This window comes from Scleropages formosus, chromosome 2 (assembly GCF_900964775.1).
Source record: "Scleropages formosus chromosome 2, fSclFor1.1, whole genome shotgun sequence".
Taxonomy (NCBI): Eukaryota; Metazoa; Chordata; class Actinopteri; order Osteoglossiformes; family Osteoglossidae; genus Scleropages; species Scleropages formosus.
Window position 1 is genome coordinate 41,923,324 of NC_041807.1, and position 21,353 is coordinate 41,944,676.

Here is a 21,353-nt window from a genome sequence, read left to right on the forward strand (position 1 = left end):
GGTGTATAATGGTGGAAAAATAGTGGCAGGTGGTAAGTGATGGGAGGCAGCTGGTGATAATTAAGGTGTGGCCTTGTTAAGTAGGATAGTTTAAATTTGTGGAACAGGGTATTTGCAGTTGGTTTGGTGGCATGTATGGAGCTGTGGTTTAACTGGTTGAGTTAGTGGGGTTGCAGTATTTGTTGAGGGTGAAGGGTATTGAATATGTGCGTGGAGGGGGGTGGGTCTGGGATGCCTGACTGCACTGTGGCGTCTGCTAGAAGTGTTGTGGGCCTAATTCAACGAAACGCCAACGAACAGAGGTGCCCATTTGATAACCTCAATGAAATCCTCATGTTGGTACCTGGATGATGTAGTTTGTTGGTTTGGTTGGTGAGTTAAGCTTGGTCTGTTGATTTGGCTTTGTTGGGTTTGGGAGATGGGCTGTGGGTTTTTTTTTTTTTTTTTTTTTTTTTTTTCCCTTCCTCCTCTTTCCTGTTGGTTAGCCTTGGTTTGGTTCTTTAATGGTGGATGAGACTTGGTTTAGTTTTGTTGGTGGGTGTGGTTTGTTTGGTAGATTTGTTGGCTTGGTTTTATTGGTGGTATGGTTTGATGGGTTTGAGTTGGTGTATTAGATTTGGTCTGTTTGATTTGATGGTTGGTTTTTGTGTTGGTGGGAGTAGACTTAGCTGGTTTCTGTTGGTGATTGAGACTTGGTCTGTAGGTTTGGCTATGGTGGGTGTGATTTGATAGCTGGTTATTGTTAGTGTGTTGGCTTCATGACTGGCTTGTGTTAGGCTTGATTTAGGTGTTTTGATGGGTGTAGTTTTTGTTTTGTGTTGGGTTAGCCTTGGTCTGGTTATTTGTTGGTGGGATTAGTTTTGGTTTGGTGGGTGGGTTGGGTCAGTTAAGTTTCATGGTCTTACGTTATGAAGATGTTTGCTATTCTCTGTGGTTTCAGATTGGTTGTACTGGGTCCTTGTGTGCAGCTGTGGGGGGAAAAAACGCATGTGGTATAACATCCTTTCCTGTTTATCTTGAATGCCAGTAAAATCAATAAAACCAACTACATTTATTTACTTTCCTCCAGGTGACTTATAATGGATACTAGATAACATTATCAGCCCACACACCTTATTCACCAAGGTGACTTATACTGCTAGATACACTAATTACAATGGAGTACTCGGCCATACATTAGTGAAACGCATGCTCTCTGTGTCACTCGCCCACTATAGGGGGGATCTGAACAGCCTGTCTCTGGGCTGTGGGAGGAAGCCCACACAGACACAGGGAGAACATGCACACTCCACACAGACTGAGGGGGGGATCGAAGCCACGTTGTCTTGCACCACCCACACACTGTGAGATGACAATACTCGCTGTGCCATGGTGCCACCCAACTAATGGAATGATTACATTACAGGACCTTCAAAGCACTAAATAACAAACCCCAAGGCTTTTTTTTTTTTTTTTTTTTTTTTGGGGGGGTCAAGGCTGGGGAAATCCTCATGGAGACCTGGAAAAAGTAACCCGGCCAGACTTCAACTGACTAAAATTCCAACTACAGTGTGCAGTCGGCACGTGGAAAATATAGGAAAGCCCTTCTCCTTCCACTGATGACCTCCCTAAGGGTTTGGGTCATCACCTTCCTTGGTCTTTATATGCTTTCTATGTCCTCTCCTCCTTCATCCTGCTCTTCGTTGTTCGTCGATTAAAGGTGTCCACCATTATGACACTTCCCTCTAGAACTTTCACTCCGAGGAGGTACGCATGCTCCTTTGTTAAGCCTAGTTGTCCATTTAGGAACTCTACTTTTTGCTTAGCCCTCTTCTCCAATCGAATACGAGCGCTCCGACCTGCACCTCCAGTTTATTGCCCGCCACCTCTCTCGCTTTTATAATTTGTGGTCCTCCATATTTTTATTCTTTTCATTGTATACCTTTGTCAAGGTATCTCCTAGACTAGCGTCGACTGTTATCGTCGTATCTATGATGAACAGCTGTATGTTGTTACAGCAGATAATGTTGGGAATTCTAGTGCCATCTTTGGTTTTCAGCCTTGGCTTTTGGAGAACCTGGTATCCTTTACCAGTGATTAGGTCTGGTAGTTTATTAATGACATTGTCTTGTCACGCGTTTATCGTGCACCCTGCTACACGATTGCAAGATATGGCCAAGGCTTTCAAATCAAGCTTTGTCACATCACCGTCAACATAACATGTAGAGAAGAGTGAAAATCTTTAGTGCAGCTCTAGAAAATGCAATGTTGAGAGTATAACAAGCTACATTGTACAACATAAGTGTACGCTATGCAATCCCTATATACAGTAGAACAATACAATACACAGGGGGTTGCTCAGTATACGCAATATGCACTATATACACAGTATACATATGACACACGGGGGGATAACGCAATGTACACAGAAAACGCAGTATATATGCAAATTGTATTCACAAAATATACAACGAATAAACTATAATGTATGTGTAGAGAATATGTACATGCAGTCAAGTTAAACAGCAGATTTTGTTTTTTGGTCTCAGTCCTGGGTGTTTAACAGCCTAATGGCCTGAGGAAAAAACTGTCCCTCAGCCGACTTGTGCGGGACTGGATGCTCCAGTACCGTCTACCGGAGGGGAGTAGGTAGGACAGTCCGTGGCTGGGGTAGTTGATGAGCTTATGTGCCTTCCTCACACACCGCCTGTTGTAAATATCCTGGAGGGAGGGAAGCTGAACCCCCACAATGTGTCTGGCTGTCCTCACCACTCTCTGGAGAGACCTGTGGTTGAGGCCAGCGCTGTTACCATACCAGGAGGTGATACAGCCAGTAATAATGCTCTCCACTGCGCAAGTGTAGAAGGCTTTGAGGATGTTCTGATTCATCCTCTTCTGTCTGAGGAAGAAGAGGTGCTGGTAGGCCTTCTTCATCAGTGTGACTGGTCCACGTGAGATCCTCGGTAATATGGGCACCAAGAAACTTAAAGCTGGTGACCCGCTCCACCGGTGTCCTGCTGATGGTGATGGGGGGTGTGTTCCCTCTCCTGCCTCCTGAAGTCCACGATGACTTCCTTAGTCTTGGTGGTGTTGAGTAAGAGGTGGTTCTCCTGACACCAATGTGTCAGTGTGTGCACCTCCTCCCTGTAGGCTGCCTCATCACTGTCAGTGATCAGGCCTACAACCGTGGTGTCATCGGCAAACTTCACGATGGCATTGGAGCTGTGCGTAGCTACATAGTCATGAGTGTAGAGGGAGTACAGGAGAGGGCTCAGAACGCAGCCCTGCGGGGCACTGGTGTTGAAGGTCAACGGAGAGGAGATGTTGCAGCCTATTCTGACCACCTGACGCCTGCCAGTTAAAAAGTCCAGTATCCAGCTGCATAGGGAGTTGTTCAGACCCAAAGCCGGGAGCTTCACACTGAGCTTGGAGGGAACAATGGTGTTAAATGCTGAACTGTAATCTACGAACAGCGTTCACATAAGTATTCTTTTTCTCAAAATGGGAAAGAACAGCATGGAGAGTGAAGGCAATGGCATCGTCTGTAGAGCGGTTGTTCCTGTAGGCAAACTGGAGAGGGTCTAATGAGGCAGGCAGCACAGAGCAGATATAGTCTCTAATCAATCTCTCCAGGCACTTACTGACTATGGAGGTCAGAGCAACAGGGCACCAGTCATCCATCCATCCATCCATCCATCTTCCTCCGCTTTTATCTGGGGCCGGGTCGCGGGGGCAGCAGTCCAAGCAGAGTCCTCCAGACTTCCCTCTCCCCGCACACCTCCTCCAGTTCCTCTGGGGGAACCCCAAGGCGTTCCCAGGCAAGCCGGGAGACATAGTCTCTCCAACGTGTCCTGGGTCTGCCCCGAGGCCTCCTCCCAGTGGGACAAGCCCGGAGCACCTCCCCAGGGAGGCGTCCAGGAGGCATCCGGAACAGATGCCCGAGCCACCTCAACTGGCTCCTCTCGATGCGGAGGAGCAGCGGCTCTACTCCGAGCTCCTCCCAGGTGACTGAGCTCCTCACCCTATCCCTAAGGGTGCGCCCAGCCACTCTGCGGAGGAAACTCATTTCTGCCGCTTGTATCCGCGATCTCATTCTTTCGGTCATGATCCAGAGTTCATGACCATAGGTGAGGGTAGGAACGTAGATCGACCGGTAAATTGAGAGCTTCGCCTTACGACTCAGCTCCCTCTTCACCACAACAGACCGGTACAATGACCGCATTACTGCGGACGCCACACCGATCCGTCTGTCAACCTGCCGCTCCATTTTTCCCTCACTCGTGAACAAGACCCCGAGATACTTAAACTCCTCCACTTGACGGAGCAACTCCCCCCTAACCCGGAGGGGGCAATCCACCTTTTTCCAACTGAGAACCATGGCCTCGGATTTGGAGGTGCTGATTCTCATCCCCGCCGCTTCGCACTCGGCTGCAAACCTCCCCAGTGCACGCTGCAAGTCTTGACTTGATGAAGCCAACAAGACCACATCATCCGCAAAAAGCAGACACGAGATCTTGCGGCCACCAAAACAGACACCCTCCGTTCCCTGACTGCGCCTAGAAATTCTGTCCATAAAGATAATGAACAGAATCGGTGACAAAGGGCAGCCCTGGCGGAGTCCAACATGCACCGGGAACAGGTCTGACTTACTGCCGGCAATGCGAACCAAGCTCCTGCTCCGGTCATACAGGGAACGAACAGCCCGTAGCAACGAGCCCTGAACCCCATAATCCCGAAGTACCCCCCACAGGATGCCACGAGGGACATGGTCGAATGCCTTCTCCAGGTCCACAAAACACATGTGGACTGGTTGGGCAAACTCCCCCAAACCCTCCAGCACCCTAGTGAGGGTATAGAGCTGGTCCAGTGTTCCACGGCCAGGGCGAAAACCGCATTGCTCCTCCTGAATCCGAGGTTCGGCTATCGGTCGGATTCTCCTTTCCAGTACCCTGGCATAGACTTTCCCAGGGAGGCTAAGGAGTGTGATCCCCCTGTAGTTGGAACACAATCTCCCTTTTCCGACCTTTGCATTGAAGTCTCCCATCACGACGGTGTAAGTGGATTTCCGAGCTAGCACCATGTCTAGCTGGCGATAGAACTCTTCCACTTCATCGTCGTCGCTGGCACTGGTGGGAGCGTAGGTCTGGATGATCTTAAGGGTGGCCTTTCCCGAGAGGTTCACGTTGAGCACTCCGATACGCGATGACACAAAATGGCATGAGGCGATCTTCGTAGTCCATTCTTTGCTTATGATGAACCCGACACCCCCAACTGATCTGCTACCATCCGCTTTTCCTAGTCTTATAGCGCATCCATCTTCCCACCTCGCACTCATCTCCTTCTGCCGAGTCTCGCACAGACCCAACACGTCGCATCTGATCTTCATCTTCTCCTCCATCAGGTGGTTCAATCCGTTCCCCCTTGCCAAAGACCTGCAGTTGTAGGTGCAAATGGCAAGGTTAGTCCTGTTCCGCGGCGGCTTCTTGGAACCTGAGATTCTTAGCGGCCTCTCGTCGCTCAGATGGCGTACCGCCGCCGTGGCACAGTCCGATTGACATGCAGGGTACTGAGGCCCATTTCTTCGTGCTGTTTTAGCCAGAAAATGACGCCACCCCGCTGGCTAGGCGGGCAGGCCATTGCACCTCTTCAGTTTAGCTAGCTTCCAGCCTCTACAGGATGGACCATACGCCCGCTTCTGCTAAGGCGATCCACCTGCATGACCGATAGTCCGGTACCAATGCGGCATGGTTGAACCTGCCAGGATATACAGAGTATATCCAACCGCCATAGCTACCAGACAGCCATTGCCACTGTTGTGCCACTTTGAGGCACTGAAGCCAAAGTGTACCCCCAAGTATTTGTATGTGCCCATGATATCTATAACCAGCACCCAATCCTGTCCTATGAGCGCAATGGTATTAGGGTTGCAGTACCAGGTTTTATTCATGGGATTGCCGATGATCCTCAGTGTAGTGCATTTCTTTGCGTTTGGTGTTAGGCCAGATAGCACCAAGCAGTCTAGCAGCATCTTTAGTTGTCTCCGTAGTCCCATCTCAGTGCTTGCTATGAGTACCATGTTGTCTGTAAAGGCCAGTGATTTATACTTATAATCCCTTAGCCTATAGCCACTATTAAGATGATGGACATCCTCAATTGCCTCGTCTAGAACAGTTAAACAGAAGCGGACTCAGTGGGTCGCCCTGTCTAACTTCAGTCGTCATCCAGACTCTTTGGCTAAGGAGTTCTGTTGTCCCAGATGAGTAATATTCTTGTAGATACCAGCAGATGAACTCCGGTACCTCCGCACCTATGGCTCCTCTAATTATCGACTCATTCGACTCTGTAGTCCATGCTTTTTGCAGATCGACAAAACGGATCGCTAGATCTTGATGTCTTTTTGGCATCGTCTATTATAGTGCTGAGGATCATAATATTCACACTGCAGCCATCAATGCTGTGAAAGCCCTTCTATGTCAAGTTGGGCCGTATGTATGTAGACATGCGCCTGGCAAGAATCTTATGGTACAATCGGCACAGTCCATTTCCTACAGAGAGAGGTCTGAACTCCGTCACGTCTTTTGGTGTCAAGGCTTTAGGAATCAGTGTTGTCCTACTGAGTTTAAAATTTTCTGGAACTACCCCAGATATTAATATGCCATTAAATAGTAGGCACAGGCAATGAATGTTTATGGCTCTTACTGATCTATTAAACAGGCCATCAGGACCAGGAGCCTTATTATAACGTAGGCTCTTGATCACGAATCCTGCTTCTTCGTCGGATCTAACGTATCGTAGTATGTTGTACCTATTTTAGGTGGTGGCCTTAGGTCATTGATTTTACTTGCTTCTAACACCCCTGCCCAGTATCTGTTTGTGTCATTATCCAATACTGTGGCAATTGCCTTTGTGTCCTACTCGCCTCTTATATCTGGTCCACAGCCCGCTTTCTATTCCTATACAGGTTCTGGATTCTAGCGTACTGGATATGCCTGAGGGCTCTTCTAGATGTTGTTGCATCTGTGCCTTTCTCTTTGGTCAGTGTCCCTGATAATTGATCCATCTTCCTCTTCCCATCAGTCAACCTTTTTTGAAGGCTGTACAGTATCAAGTAGGTGTTTGATACACTGGTCAACACTCTTAGCTGTTTCTTCTATATTCAGTGTGGAAATATGTCTATGTAAGGCTTTAAAAGCAGGACTTAGACCTTGAGATGGGATTGAATTTTGCACCCATTGTGCAATCACTTTCAGCTTTTGTTTTGTTCTTCAGGCGCTAAGGTGGCTAGTGTGGTAGGAAAGAACATCAACTTCTCTCTGTTACAGAAGCCTTTAATGCAATGCGTGCACGCGAGTGAGGCTCCTGGGAGAGTTACACCGAGGGCAGGCAGAATACAGATACTTATACACCACGGGGTAGGGTTAATAACGGCCGTTAGTTCAGTCTTCATGACTTAGTCTTTCACAACTTCTTCCGGTTGTAATGTGTCCTTGCAGACGCAGCCTTACCACTCTCACCACACATTTCTGGAGCAATCGCAAACCCTAATTCATGGTTCAGAGGTGAACAAAGTTCCTTATAAAAAGTAAAATGGATACAATTTTCTCTCACATCTCCCCCCTTGAGACTTTCTCAAATGTCTCGCCAACACTACTCAGCTAAAGCCCGTTTCCTATCGTCTTCCTTGGGGATTCATTTACGGCTTCAGCATACCTGGAACTTGGCTCTAAAAACGTGTTAACACCATGTAGGTGTTTCTCATGCAGATGCTCAGCAAGAGAGGTTTCAGTTCGATTACCTCTCTGTTTCTCAGACTTCCCAAACAGTAATACAATCACCAATGCTAATATAAAAAAGAAACAAAGTTCCTGTCATTCCACACAGTCCTGTTCGTTGGAAGGGATTCCAGGGCATCTTAGTCATTCATGATGCTGCAGGATCGGTTACTTTACGGCAGTAGGTGATGAGTCCACAAGTCAATGCCTTCTACTTTCACAGTGTGGGGTATAGACAGCGGAACTTGGTGAGGACCTCTCCACTGGGACTGGTTCCAGTGTTTCCTCCATAGGTCACAGATGAGAACCCAATCTCTGGGGAGCAGCTTCAACATGTCTCCCTGGTTAGAGGCCACTGGTTCTGTTGCACCTGCTGCTGTACCGCCTTCAGTATTCATTGGAGACCTGAAAGATATGAGAGCAAATCACCATCCACAGTTTCCAAGGAAACCCTTCCACCTGGCATGGGGGCTGGCATTGGTCTTCCTGTCAGAACTGCAAAAGGGGATAGTCCCAGTTGTCTGTGGGTTTTCCCCTCATAGCCATTAGGACTATTGGTGATGCGTCCGGCCATGGTAGACCTGTTTCCTCACACACTTCTGCGAGTTTAACTTTTAGCGTCTGATTCGCCCTTTCCACCATCCCACTACTCTGGGGGTGATAATGTTTCAAGTTACATCCCAACCATTTGGAGAGTTGATGTATTACTGAGCTTACAAAATGTGTCCTATTGTCACTTGTAATAGCAGGACACTCCACCTAGGCAGCCTCTTTTAAGAGGCGCTTTGCTACAGTGCGTGCCGAGGCCTTCTGTGCCAGAAACGCTTCTACCCATCTCGAGAAGAGATCGATGATGATCAGACAGTACCTAAATCCTTGTGATGATGTGAGTTCAATGAAATGCATTTGCAGATCAAAAGGACCTTCTGGGAGTGGTGTGTGAGACTGGAACACTACCGTCCCTTTACCAATATTGTATTTCGAACACACTAGTCACTTCTGACAGAAAGCTGATGCGAAGGTGGAAAACCCTGGGGCCTCCCAATACTGGGAGACAGTGGCCACCGTGGTATCATTGGAGGCGTGGTCCAAACAGTGTATGATCTTTGCTACTTCTGGGAAGGGAAGGTTTGCCATTAGTAGAAGCTATTACACCATCATTCATTTCCTTGGCTCCTACACGGAGCCAAGTCTCCTTCTCCTTGTCTGTGGCACCTGTTTGCAATAAAGAAACATCCAGATTAGAGGTGGAGATTAGAAACAATGATACCATAGGTGCTTCAGGGATCAAAGCTGCACGTTTTGCTCCCCAGTCTGCCTTTTCATTCCCTCTGCTCACAGGGTCCTTACCCCTTGTGTGTGCCTGGCACTTTACCACTGCCATTTGCGATGGCAGCAATAGTGCCTCTAAGAGGTCTGATACTAGCTGCTGATGCTGTATGGGTTTCCCAGTCCTTGTTAAAAACCCTCTGTTTCCACAGTGCCCCGTGATCATGACACACTCCAAAAGCGTAGCGAGAATCAGTATACACAGTCACCTCACTCCCTCTTCCAATCTGACATGCACAAGTAAGGGCATACAGCTCTGAAGCTTGGGCTGACCATGTAGTTGGTAATCTTGCCTCTTCTACAGGACTTCCTGTATCTGATACAACCACCTATGAAGTGGAGGGGGAGCCACTGGGCAACAGCAATAAACAACCATCTACAACTACCTTTGCCGTCTCTAACGGGTTCTCTCTTAAGTCTGGTTGTGGTTTACTGACATGCTCTAAGAGCTCGAGACAGCTGTGAAGTTCTCCATCTCTCTCCACAGCTAATAAAGTAGCAGGGTTAATAACAGTACAACGTTCGAGAGTGACATTTGCAAGAGTAATTCATTCTGATAATGAATCATTCGTGCGGGGGTGAGTTGCGAGGTTTGTGCTTGGGTTAGGATGGTATGGACGGTGTGAGGAACTGAAACAGTGGGTGCATTTGAACTAAGTCGGCAGTGGCTAATACGGCCTCAGTTGTGGCTGCCGCAGCCTTCAGGCAGGCAGAGCTGTAGCAACTGAATCTAATCATTTAGAATAATAGGCAATGGGATGGTGGCCACCTCCATGTTTCTGGCATAATACTGCTGTCATGAAACTTTGTCTCTCAGAAACAAACAAAAGGTCTATCGTAGTCAGGGACCCCAAGTGCTGGTGCACTAGTGAGAGCCTGCTTCAAGTCAGTCAGCACCTGCTCAGCGTCGTTGGTCCAAGTCACTTCATCTCTCGGGGCTAAGTTCTGTCCATGTATACAGTCCTGCACGAGTTGTGCACGTCACGCATAATTTTGGATCCAAGGGGGTCAGTAGCCAATCATGCCCATTAGACATCAACTGTCATTTCATGGTTGGCTTCGGAGCATTCAGGATTACCTTTATTCGCTCAGCTCCTAATGAGCATCCTTCTTTTGACAGCTCATGACCTAAATAGTGCACTTTCCATTTGACTAACTGCAGTTTTGCCTATGAGGCTTTATGGCCATTTTCTGCAAGAAAAGACAACAGCGCTTGAATGTCAGCTTCACATGCCTCTCTGGTGGTGGAACAAAGCAAAAAATCATCCACGTATTGTATCGGCACAGTTCCCTTTTCCACAGTAAACCGTTCGAGATTACATCCCACTTCCTGTGCATAAATGCTGGGAAATTCAGTGTAACCCTGCGGCATGAGGGTCAGCGTCCATTTCCCCTTGAAGGTGAATGCAAACCAGTACCAAGAGTCAGGATGAACTGGAAAGGAAAAGAAAGCATTTGCCAGATCAATAACATAAAACCATTCTGCTACCACAGGAATGGAGGAAATAAAAGTAGATGGGTTTGGCACTATTGGAGCTCTGGGGTGAACAGCAGCTTTTACTCCCCTAACTTCCTGTACGAAGTGTCAGGAGCCATTGGCTTTGTGAACAGGTAAAATGGGTGAGTTAACAGGAGAGTAAGCAATTTCCTTCACTGCACCTTGCTGCACTAACTCCCCGTGTACCTTACTGATGCCTTCCTCAACCTCTGGTGACAATGGATACTGATTTCTATGGGGGCGGTAATCTGACTTTGGGACAGCCACCAGAGGTTCTGCAGTTATTACACAGCCAAAATCATTCTTTCCTGTTGTCCATAATCTATGATCTGTCTGGTCTAACCAATCAGGGTGACCCTGTGTGTCCCCCCTTTGTGTCCACCCACACAATTTCCCGGTGAACAGATATCATCCTATCTAGAGTGACTCGGGATATCTCCCTATCGCTAGTGACCCACTTCCCCCTTTCAAATGCCTCCCAGTCCTGTCTTGTTAAACATGCCTGAACCCATAAGCCTAAGTCCTGCCATGTGATGTTACCAGTTCTTCCCAATGACACATGTGGAGCTGACCCCCCCCCCCCCTTTGTACCACTTTTGCTGTTCTTCGGTGAGCGCAACAGAAGCGGCTGTCTGAGCGTTCAAGGGGAAGAGGAACTGAAGTTCCAGTTTTCCTTCCGTTCCAGCCTGCACAAAGTCCTCCCCCCACAGATCCTCTCTTGACTGTGGGAAGAAGCGAGCTGTGCAGTGCAGTTTATCCAGTTGTTGTTGTGGCTTAAGCATCTTATCACACAGCAGCTGGTTTCTTGCATTTAATGACCACACACAATAGGATGATTTTGCTTCTTGAAGGGAAAACAGACCAAACCTAGGGGCTGACAGATTGGTGCCTTCCTCTATTACCATTGTCTGCACTCCCAGTTTGGCCAATAAGTCCCTTCCTAAAAGATTCACAGGGCAAAAGTCATTCAGAAGGAAAGCATGGTGAACAACATGAGAAATTGTTGGACTACTCATGGCTAGTGGTACTGTTTCAGCAAGGAGATGTGACAAACCTGCAGTGCCAATAACACTGGCAAAACGTCCACTGGTGGGGGCCCCTGGTGCCTCCTTGGATCACAGGGTTGAGCGGGTTGCCCTAGTGTCGACCAGGAACTTGATCTTCCTCCTGTTTACCTCTAATTCAATCAGTGGGTCAGCTTGAGGACACCAGGTTAGAGCGATGTACTGACCTTGAGCGGGATTGTCGTTCCCATTGCCCTCCCCCACACTTTCCTATTGTGGAAAGTGAGCGGTGGTTCTTCCAGGCAGAGCAGGCCACCCCCCTCTTGGACCTGGAGACTTTGGTTGTGGACAGTCCTGTTTCCAGTGGTCGGGTGCCCCACAGTTGAAACATCACCGTTGTCCTGTGTCTGAGGTGGGCCATTGGTCTTGGCCTCTTCTGTGTCCTTGGCCACCTCGTCCTTTTCTACGACCTCTGCCGCCTCCACGCCCTCCTCTTTGGGGTTGCCATCCTCCCTGATAAAACAGGGTCTGAGCTGCCATTAGTTTTCGTGCCTTCTTTTCCTCCTCTTCCTTGGCATCGTTTTCGGCGTGGAGCGCATGTCTGCGAATGGTGTCCATATTGGCTTGTCCCCACTCCAGGCATGTCGTCTTCAATGATTTCTGTAAGGGAGAGAGGAGACCAGCCACGAAGACAGACACCGCTGCACAAGCCCTCTCATCCTCATCTTCAATACCAGAGTAATCTTTCATGAGGTTTTCTAAACTAAATTCCCACTCTGAGACACTTTCATCAGGTTTCTGTTTTTCCCTTGAAATTTTCGACCAGTCAAGCCTTTTACGGTACTTTGTTTTTATTCGGTCCCCCAGTTCAGTCCACTGAACATGGAAATCAGCATGACTTTGGTCCAATCCTTCCCAGTCCTCTTGTGCATTTCCCCATTCTCCTTTCAGGCGACAGCACAGTACTTGGGTCCACTCACCTCCACTGGGCTGGTAGATGCCATCCAAGTCTAGGACTTCCGGCCAGAAACGATAGCCCCCAACCTGTTTTGGGTCAGGCAGGCTTTGGGCCACATCAATCAGTTCCTAAATGTCACAGTTTCTCTGAACCATCACAAACCGCTGCATACTATCAGCACACGGTCCTCTCGGGTCTGGCATCTGGACCAGTGGGAATTGCTGCACCTTGCCTACCTTTCCTTTCGGGGAGAAGGGAAGGGGACCCCTATAGGCGGTACTTGCCTGTGTACCCCCCTCCAGTCTGGGGCTGACGTCCGCTACCTGCATAGTCTTTGTTGCCCTCTCCTTCATTCTGAGTGGGGCGGAGTGCTCGGAGAGGGTCCTGCCACCCCCTGAGCATCATAGGCGGGTGGAAACACGGGGTACAGTATAAGCTCCTCCTCTTTCTTTGCTTTGGTGTTTTTGCTTGCAGGGAAGGCTTGGGTTGCGATGGTTAGGACAGTTTACATTTCAGTCTTACCTTTTTCTGCTTTCAGCTTTTCAGTTTCTGCCTTTTGTTTCCCGGTGAGGTCAGCCACATGCTTTTGTGCCATTTCTAAGGCCTTTTTCTGAGCTGCAGTTCCCATATCCTGAATTTGTCTACCTCTGAACCTCGACACATTTCTCTCTCTCAATTTCTCCTTGGTCTGCCTTATTGTCGAATCCATTGAACCCCCCCCTTCAGTCAATAACCCCGAGTATACTTGTGCCACTTCCTACATGACTACTTGAAACTCATTCCCATCTGTACACGTTTTCTTTTTCTGCACTACCTGATCCTAATGATGGTTCCATTTTTTTCCTTCTTTGTCAATCTTTCAAATTTTGTTTCCCTGTCCGGATCATAAGCAGGATCCAGTCCCCAATCTGGTTTGCTATTATTCTGCCCCATAGTGCTTTTCTTTTACCATCAAACACACCACCTTCTTTCTTTCAAAACGTGTAATACATTTATTTTTACAATTAATGCCCTTTTACTCTGACACTCCAGCGTTACTGGTTATGCATTCGCACACAGCAAACTTCAGAGTGATCCCCCTATTATTTGCTTCTGTTTCGTAATGCAAAATACTATGTTTATTATATATTCCCACACACACACACCTGGCTGTGCTGGACCACCAATACGTATCCCTTTGCCCTTTGTTCCTAATTCCTTTAGCTTTGTTGAGCAGATAGTCGTGAATCTATCTCTTACTTCATGTGTTGCACCCACCAACACTCTCTTCTACACTGGGCCCACCAATGTACTTGTCACCGGGACGTAAACTTGCCTCTGTGTTGGACCCACCAACACTTAGTTGACTTTATAGGTTGGACTCTAACCAACCTTCTGCATAAGGGTTCTGTAACCGAGAGTAATGGCTCATGTGTTTTGTCTCTGGACTCCAACCGGACTTTATGTTGGACTCTAACCAGCATGGATTTGAAAACATGTTCCTACCTTCTGATGACAATGGCGTATTCTGTCCGAGTCGATCTGTGGACCGCGGGCTCGGTCACCAGCAAGTCTCCTAGGACGATCGCGCCCTCTATCGGGTTCCTCACGGCTCGCCCTCAGCAGAAGTTTGCCATCTTGGTGGAACCTCAAACTGTGATAGGAAAGAACATCTTGTGTTACAGAAGCCTTTAATGCAATACGTGCGCACAGGTGAGCCTCCTGGGAGAGTCACTCACACTAGCTTGTCTTGGGATAAGGCTTCTTTAATCTGGTGCACATCCCCAGGCCTCAATCTTTCTTCTAGAGCTTCTAGTATTCTTTTGTACTATTTCTGTCGTACCTTTTTGATAGTCCGCTGTCGCCACTGTTTGTATCAAAATATTGACGTTTCTAACTTGTCCTTCGTGTTGTTTCTTAATGTCAAGTTCAATGTTGGCAATTTCATACAGCTCGTCATCTTCCCTTCCCATCTGCCTCTGCTTGATCTGTTGTCCTCTCCTCAGATCTTGAGTGATAAATCTCAGGCTGTTGCTGGCGGATATGGAGTGTCCGTCCGGCTTTGGACTTGAAGGACCTGGCACAATGCTGGCATTCATATAAAGGTGAGTCTGGTGCTTTTTCCATGGTACCTTCAGTCTTGTCAGTGGACAAAACTTGTTTACCTGTTATAGCTCTAGGAATCTGAAGGTTACCCCCGAAGGATGATTAGCCCTACGGGTATGCAGAGCCCCCATTAGTCCACGGCATAGTGTTCATGGTTGCCCGACTCTCTACCAAAATGGAGGTGGGGGTTGACTAAGAGTCTCCACCCAGACTGAGCGGGGAGCGAACCCACGTTCTCTCACACCACCCACGCACTGTGAGATAGCAACGCTACTCACCGTGGCACCCAACTAATGGAATGACTGCATGACAGGACCTTTAAAACACTAAACAACAAAGCCCAAGGCTAATAACCATAAATAACTAAAAGGAACTTAGCTAGCAACTCCACTGCTCAAGAGGGTCGGTCCCCTGGCCTGTCCCCAGGGTGTTACTATACACCTTAGCTACTGTTCTTGGGCGTTTACCTTTTCACAACACATATCTCCTATTAACATTTTGGCAAGAGAGGTGAATGATACTTTTTCACAGCACTGTATGTATTTGTATTTGCACCCTCCCTGCTTTTTTTTTTTTTTTATTATTTTTTGCATATTTGTCACAGTTAAATGATTGAGATCAAACAAACTTTAATATTACACAAAGATAACCCGAGTAAATACAAGATGCAGTTTTTAAATGATGATTTCATTTATTAAGGTGGAAAAAAAGCTGTCCAAACCTACCTCGCCCCATGTGGGGGGGAAAAAATAATTACCCCCCCTTCTTAAATCATGAATGAACTGTGATTAACCACATTTTTTGGAAAGCTGTTGAATTTCACTTGCCACACCCAGGCCTGATTACTGCCAGACCTGAATCAAGAAATCACTTAGAGAACCTGTCTGACAAAGTGAAGCATGCTAAAAGATCTCAAAAAGCAACACATCATGCCACGATCTAAAGAAATTCAAAAACAGCTGAGAAACAAAGTAACTGACATGTATCAGTCTGGAAAGGGTTACAAAGCCATTTCTAAGGCTTTGGGACTCCAGCAAACCATGGTGAGAGCCATTATCCACAAATGGAGGAAACTTGGAACAGTGGTGAACCTTCCCAGGAGTGGCCGGCCTACCAAAATTACTCCAAGAGCGCAACGATGACTTATCTAGGAGCTCATAAAAGAACCCAGAACAACATCTAAAGAACTGCAGGCCTCACTTGCCTCAGTTAAGGTCAGTGTTCATGATTCAACAATAAGAAAGAGACTGGGCAAAAATGGCATCCATAGGAGAGTGCTCCTCAAAGTCTGAAGAGCCTCCCGGAGCAGCGGAACTCCTCTTCTCGGTCCTGGCCACCTCTTCTTCAGGTTAGTCTGTTGTCGCCTCCACCCCCGCAGTTATCTTTGCCGCAGTCTTCATCTTCACTGCTGCTACCACCTCCATTGCCGATCGTCCTCTAGCCAACGTCGGCTTCATCAACAAGAGGCTCCGATGTCCCTGGTAGTCCTTCCTCTGCCTGCTCTTCGAGGTGGGTCTCCCCTCAGGGAGATCAGTATGATGCTACTTCCCTGGAGGAGACAGCCTCACTTGACCCCCAACAGCCATCTTCGTCCTCACCGTCCTTGCTGCCATTTTCTTTGCCAGTGCTGTTATCGTCGTCAACCTCCCTGTCTGGGATGCCTTCTTTCCCCGTACAATCCTGAGCCAGGTTGTAAGTGCAAAAAAAAGTAATGAAAAGGGCTGTGGAAGTGCTCTTTTATGGTCCCTGGTGGCTGACCATGGTGCTATATCAGATCTGAGTCAAAAAACTGAAGTGATGTAGAGAGACTGCGACAACAGCGGCTGCATCAGATGTGTCGGCGTACAGACCATCGTGGGTGGAGGATATTCTGTGTGCAGTAGCATCACAGCCTCCCCAACCCGGTTGGGGTGACTGCGGGGAATGTTGTCAGCCTGGTCACCTACTTAGCCACTGCCCCTTAGCCAACAAGCAACAGGGAAATGGCGGGGGCGCAGCCCAGACAATGCGGGCCCCTTCGTCCATGAACCGGGAATCGTGTTCAGCTGGCAGTGGATCCAGTAGTGACTGTCAGATGGACTAAGGTTGAAAATTTTTGTTAAGTTCCATCTTAGTGGGGAACATGTCCTGTACAGCTCTGGTAGACACTGGCTCAGCAGTCATGTTGGTGAGAATCGATGTTGCTCCAGCTAGAACTGTCTTGGAACAGACCTGTGCAGTTACAGACTGTGACAGGTGACATGGCACCCACGGAAGGGAGAGGGACAAGTTTCCCCACTGTCTGTCGGCACAATGACTATTCCAGCAGTAGAACAACTATATGCAGACATTAACGACCCGAATATCTTCCCATCAGTACTTGCCTCATTTCAAGTGTGCAGGCCATGCTAACATCACCAAACCCCTTTCTGTGGCTATCAAAGGTTTATGGAGGAAGTTTAACATACTGCACCTAAAAGAGGGGGGTGTGCAGTGAGCCTGGAAGGAGCCTGCCACTGGGGAGGAGATGTGGCAAGTTGTGGTGCCTAAAGTGCTTAGAGATGCTGTGCTGGGTGCTTGCCATGGAGGAACAGGCTCGGGACACTTCGGGGTCTCCAAAACCCTTTGCAGACTGAGGCAGGGCTCTTCTGGGGGACAGTACCACCATGATTTTTGTAGGAGGTGTGATGTGTGCACAGCCAACAAAGCCCCACCAGACCAGTCCCATGTTCCACTACAGCAGCAGATAGTGGGAGCACCAATGGAGAGGGTGACTGTTGATGACATGGGCCCCTTCCCTGGTACTAAAAAGGGGAACGAATGTGCAATGGACTACTTTACAAAGTAGCCTGAAGCGTATGCTCTGCCAGACCAAAAGGTGGACAGAGTGGTAGATGCATTGCTGCAAATCACGTTCAGTCGATTCGGGACACTTGAAACCATCCACAGCCATCAGGGCAGGGACTTTGAATCCAAAGTTTTTGCTGCCATGTGTGACTGGCTGGGCATACAGAAAACCCACACTACATCACTCTACCTCCAAAGCAATGACCTTGTGGAGAGGTTCAACTGTACCATGCAACAGCAGCTTGCTATCCTCACTACCAACCATCAGCGTGACTGGCACAAACGGCACCTCTGCTTTGCTGATACTGGCAACAGCAATCAAGACGAACATGGAGCTTTGTTTTGGTAAACCGCCAGACTCTCCTGTTGAACAACCAGGCCCAGAGTATGCTTGAAAGCTGCAGGACCACTTGGAGAGTGCTCACACTTCTGCTAGAGACCAGCTGGAGAGAGCAGGCATGCAACAAAAGTGCAATGTCAACGTCGGAAGCAAAGAGACATTTTGAAACCGGGCAAATAGTTTGGGTGTATACTCCTGAACAGAAGAAGGGCAGGTGCCCCAAACTTGACCACCACTGGGTAGGCCCATCCAGAGTTCTAGAGTGAGTGGGGGTAGGTAGTCTATAGAGTACGGGTTCCTCCGAAGAGTAGGAAAGTTGTCCTACACAGGGACAGATTGGCTCGATATAAGGGAAATGCTATCACTGTGTTTGTAAGGATGGGGCCCTTTTAATCTCTGGAGCTCTCTCAAGAAATGGATACCCTGCCACCTTCTGATTCGGCACCTCCTAGTTCCCCTGAAGCCACATCTAACTTTTCTCAGGACACTCATTTAATGGGGAATCTTGATCACTGCTCTGGGGAGGACCGAGTAAGGCCAAAGAGACAAAGGCAGAGGCCTGCCTATCTAAATTACTTTATTATGAACCATTGGGGTCGAGGGTTTCCATAAGGGGAGGGCAGTGTCATACCTTGTGGTATCATTTGTAAATAAGTTACGGTTGTGTTTTATTGTGTTCAGTATCTTAGGGTGTGGTTGAGAGAATCCATGTGACAACAGGTGCAGGAGTGCACACGTGTGAGAGCAAGTGCAGAGACTGGGAGAGGAGCTGTAGGTGAGTTGGAAGTGCGAGGGTGGTCTATTAGAGTTGTTCTTTAAAAGTGTTTATGGCGTTTGGTTGTGGACGAGGCACTTAAATAAACCCTAGACGAGGGGTGTGGTGGTGTGTTGGGTTCAGCTAGTGTCTGTTGTGGGGCAAGTCTGGGGTTTCACAGGGACCATCCGGTCCGGGGCTTGGCCAGTCTGGATGGTCCCTGTGAAAATCGGGGATTAACCCTGGGTCAAGAACGTCCCGAGCGGGTACCCAAGACTGTTTCTCCAGACCGTATCCCTTCCAATATACCAGGTACTGTAAGCCCCCCGCTATTGCCGGGAGTCCAGAAGAGCTGGGACCACCGAATAGGTGGGAGCATCTCCTACCTGTAGAGGCAGAGGAGTTGCGACCGCCCGAGGAGCCTGAAAGAAGGATGTGCAAATACGCTTTGAGGAGAGAGACATGGAACGTGGACCATATATGCATTGTCGGCGGTAGTTGTAGCCAATACGTCATCAGGTTGAGCCGATGGAGCACCTTGAAGGGGCTGATGTATCGAGGACTGAGGTTTTGGAGGGGAGCTGCAGTTTGATGTCGTGAATAGACAACCAGACTCTCTGTCCAGGAAGGAAGGAGAAGATGCGGCGGTGCCGATCGGCCTGCTGTTTCATCCGCCACATGCTCGCTTGTAGGTGCTCTCTTATGGCATGCCAGGCCTGTTCGCTGCTCCGATGCCAGGTGTTGATCATGGGTACTTTGCTGGGTCTGGGATGTCAGGGGAAAAATGGGGGTTGATAACCCTAGAACACACGGGAAGGGGGAGATCCCCATTGAGGTGTGGGACAAGGCGTTATGTGCATACTTGGTCCAGGGTAGAAACTGGGACCATTGAGGTTGTCAGTGGCAATAATAGCTCCTGAGGAATCAGTCAATGTCCTGATGTAGCCTCTCCATCTGCATTTGCATCAGGGGCACTCCCCCAACATGAGACTCGCAGACACCTGTAACTTGTGCCAGAATACCCTCCAGAGCTGGGAGGAGAACTGGGGTCCTCGGTGGGACATGATGTCTTTGTGGAGACCACAGAACCTGAAGACATGGTGGAACAGCGCCTCTGCCAACTCAAACGCTATAGGGAGCCTGGGTAAAGGGAATCAGAGGGCATGCTTTGGAAAAGTGGTCAGACCACAGTGTTACCTTTGGAGGGAGGCAGATCCAACAGGAACTCAACCACCACGTGTGACCAGGGCCGGGTTGGAACAGGGAGGGGCTTCAGCAGGCCTGCGGGCTTCAGGTTGGAGGTTCTTGCCTAGGCACATACAGCTCAGTCCTCCACGGACTCCTGTATGTCCGACAAGAGCGAAGGCCACCAGAAATGGCCTTGTAGGAGGGCTAGTGTCCAGCAGGCGCTAGGGTGTCTAATGGCCGGGGAATCACAGGCCCACTGCAGCAGTGTCAACCGCATGCAAACTGCCGCATACTCCTTATCAGTTTATCTGCTAGTCCAGGTTCGGCTTCTTGCACAGCCTGGAGATCCTGGAGGAATTGCCATCGCACAGGGGCAACCACAAACCTTTCTGGGAAGATGGGCTCTAGTGGGGCCATCTGCTGGTCCTTCTTCGGGATGTGTGATAGGGCATCGGCTTTGGTGTTCTTGTTCCCGGCCTGTAGGATACGATAAACCTAAAAGGGGTTTTAAAAAAAAAAAAAAAAACGCCCATCTGGCCTGGTGAGGGTTTAGTCGGCATGCTGACTGTAGCTACTCCAAGTTTCGATAGTCCATGAACGGATGTGCCACCCCCTCTAGCCAGTGGCGCCATTTCTCCTTTGATTGTGAGCAACTCCCTGTTGCTTATGTCATAATTGCATTCAGCTGGGGACATGTCTGCACAAGGGTGTAGCTTTGGGGGAGTCCCTGGCCACTGGGACAACACTGCCCCAACTCTTACCACAGAGGCATCCACCACGAACAGCAAGCAGGGTCGCGATGTCGGGTGCAGTTGTAAACTGCTCCTTGAGATCCTGGAAAGCACGTGGCTCCAGGCCAGCCGAGCCCCCTTTCCTGAGGTCAGCGCCGTGAGGGGAGAGGCAACAGCACTGAATCCCAAATAAAGCACTTGTAGAAGTTTGCGAAACCTAAGAACCGCAGCCGGGGTTTCACAGTTGCTGGTCTGAGCCAGTCCCCCACTGCCTGGATTTTCTTGCGTTTACTTATTTAGCAAACACTTTTCTCCAAAGCGACTTCCAATAAACTCTACATAGTGTTATCTACCCACACACCTTATTTACCAGGTGACTTGCACTGCTAGAGACATTACTTCCAATGGGTCACTTATTCATAGATCAGTGGAACACACCCTCTCTCTGTCACTCGCACACTCTGGGGGAACCTGAACAGCATGCCTTTGGACTGTGGGAGGGAACCGGAGCACCCGGAGGAAACCCACAGAGACATGGGGAACACGCAAACTCCACACAGACTGAGCAGGGATCGAACCCACGTCCTCTTACACTACCCAGGTGTTGTAAGATAGCAGTACTACTCGCTGTGCCACTGTGCAGTCCCAGGTCCATTGCCACCCCTTCAGCACTCAACAAGAATCCAAGAAAGGGGACCTGGTCTGGTCAAACAAACACTTCTCTCCTTTTATGTAGACCTGATTCACCAACAGTTGTCTTGGAACTAGTTGTACCTGCTGAACATGTTGTTCTGGCAAAATTGAGTATCGGTATGTCGCCCAGGTATACCGGAACACAGCGGTTGACCAGGTCTCCCAGTACACGATTCACAAAGGTCTGAAAAACCGA

The 21,353-nt window shown here is 48.8% G+C and overlaps 1 protein-coding gene across 8 annotated transcripts in view; it reads right to left on the minus strand.

Moving 5' to 3' along the window:
* Nucleotides 1-21,353, minus strand: part of LOC108923270 (oocyte zinc finger protein XlCOF6-like) — a 64,318-nt gene that overhangs the window by 34,927 nt on the left and 8,038 nt on the right. For 4 of the 8 annotated variants that reach the window (XM_029259209.1, XM_029259191.1, XM_029259185.1 and 1 more), the window contains exon 2: nucleotides 14,026-14,173. The gene's annotated coding sequence lies outside the window, so the exon portion shown is untranslated. Of the gene's footprint in view, nucleotides 1-6,366; nucleotides 8,157-11,632; nucleotides 12,935-14,025; nucleotides 14,174-21,353 lie in introns of those variants that run through there. The other 4 variants (XR_003798272.1, XR_003798271.1, XR_003798270.1 and 1 more) reach the window with 4 other exon arrangements.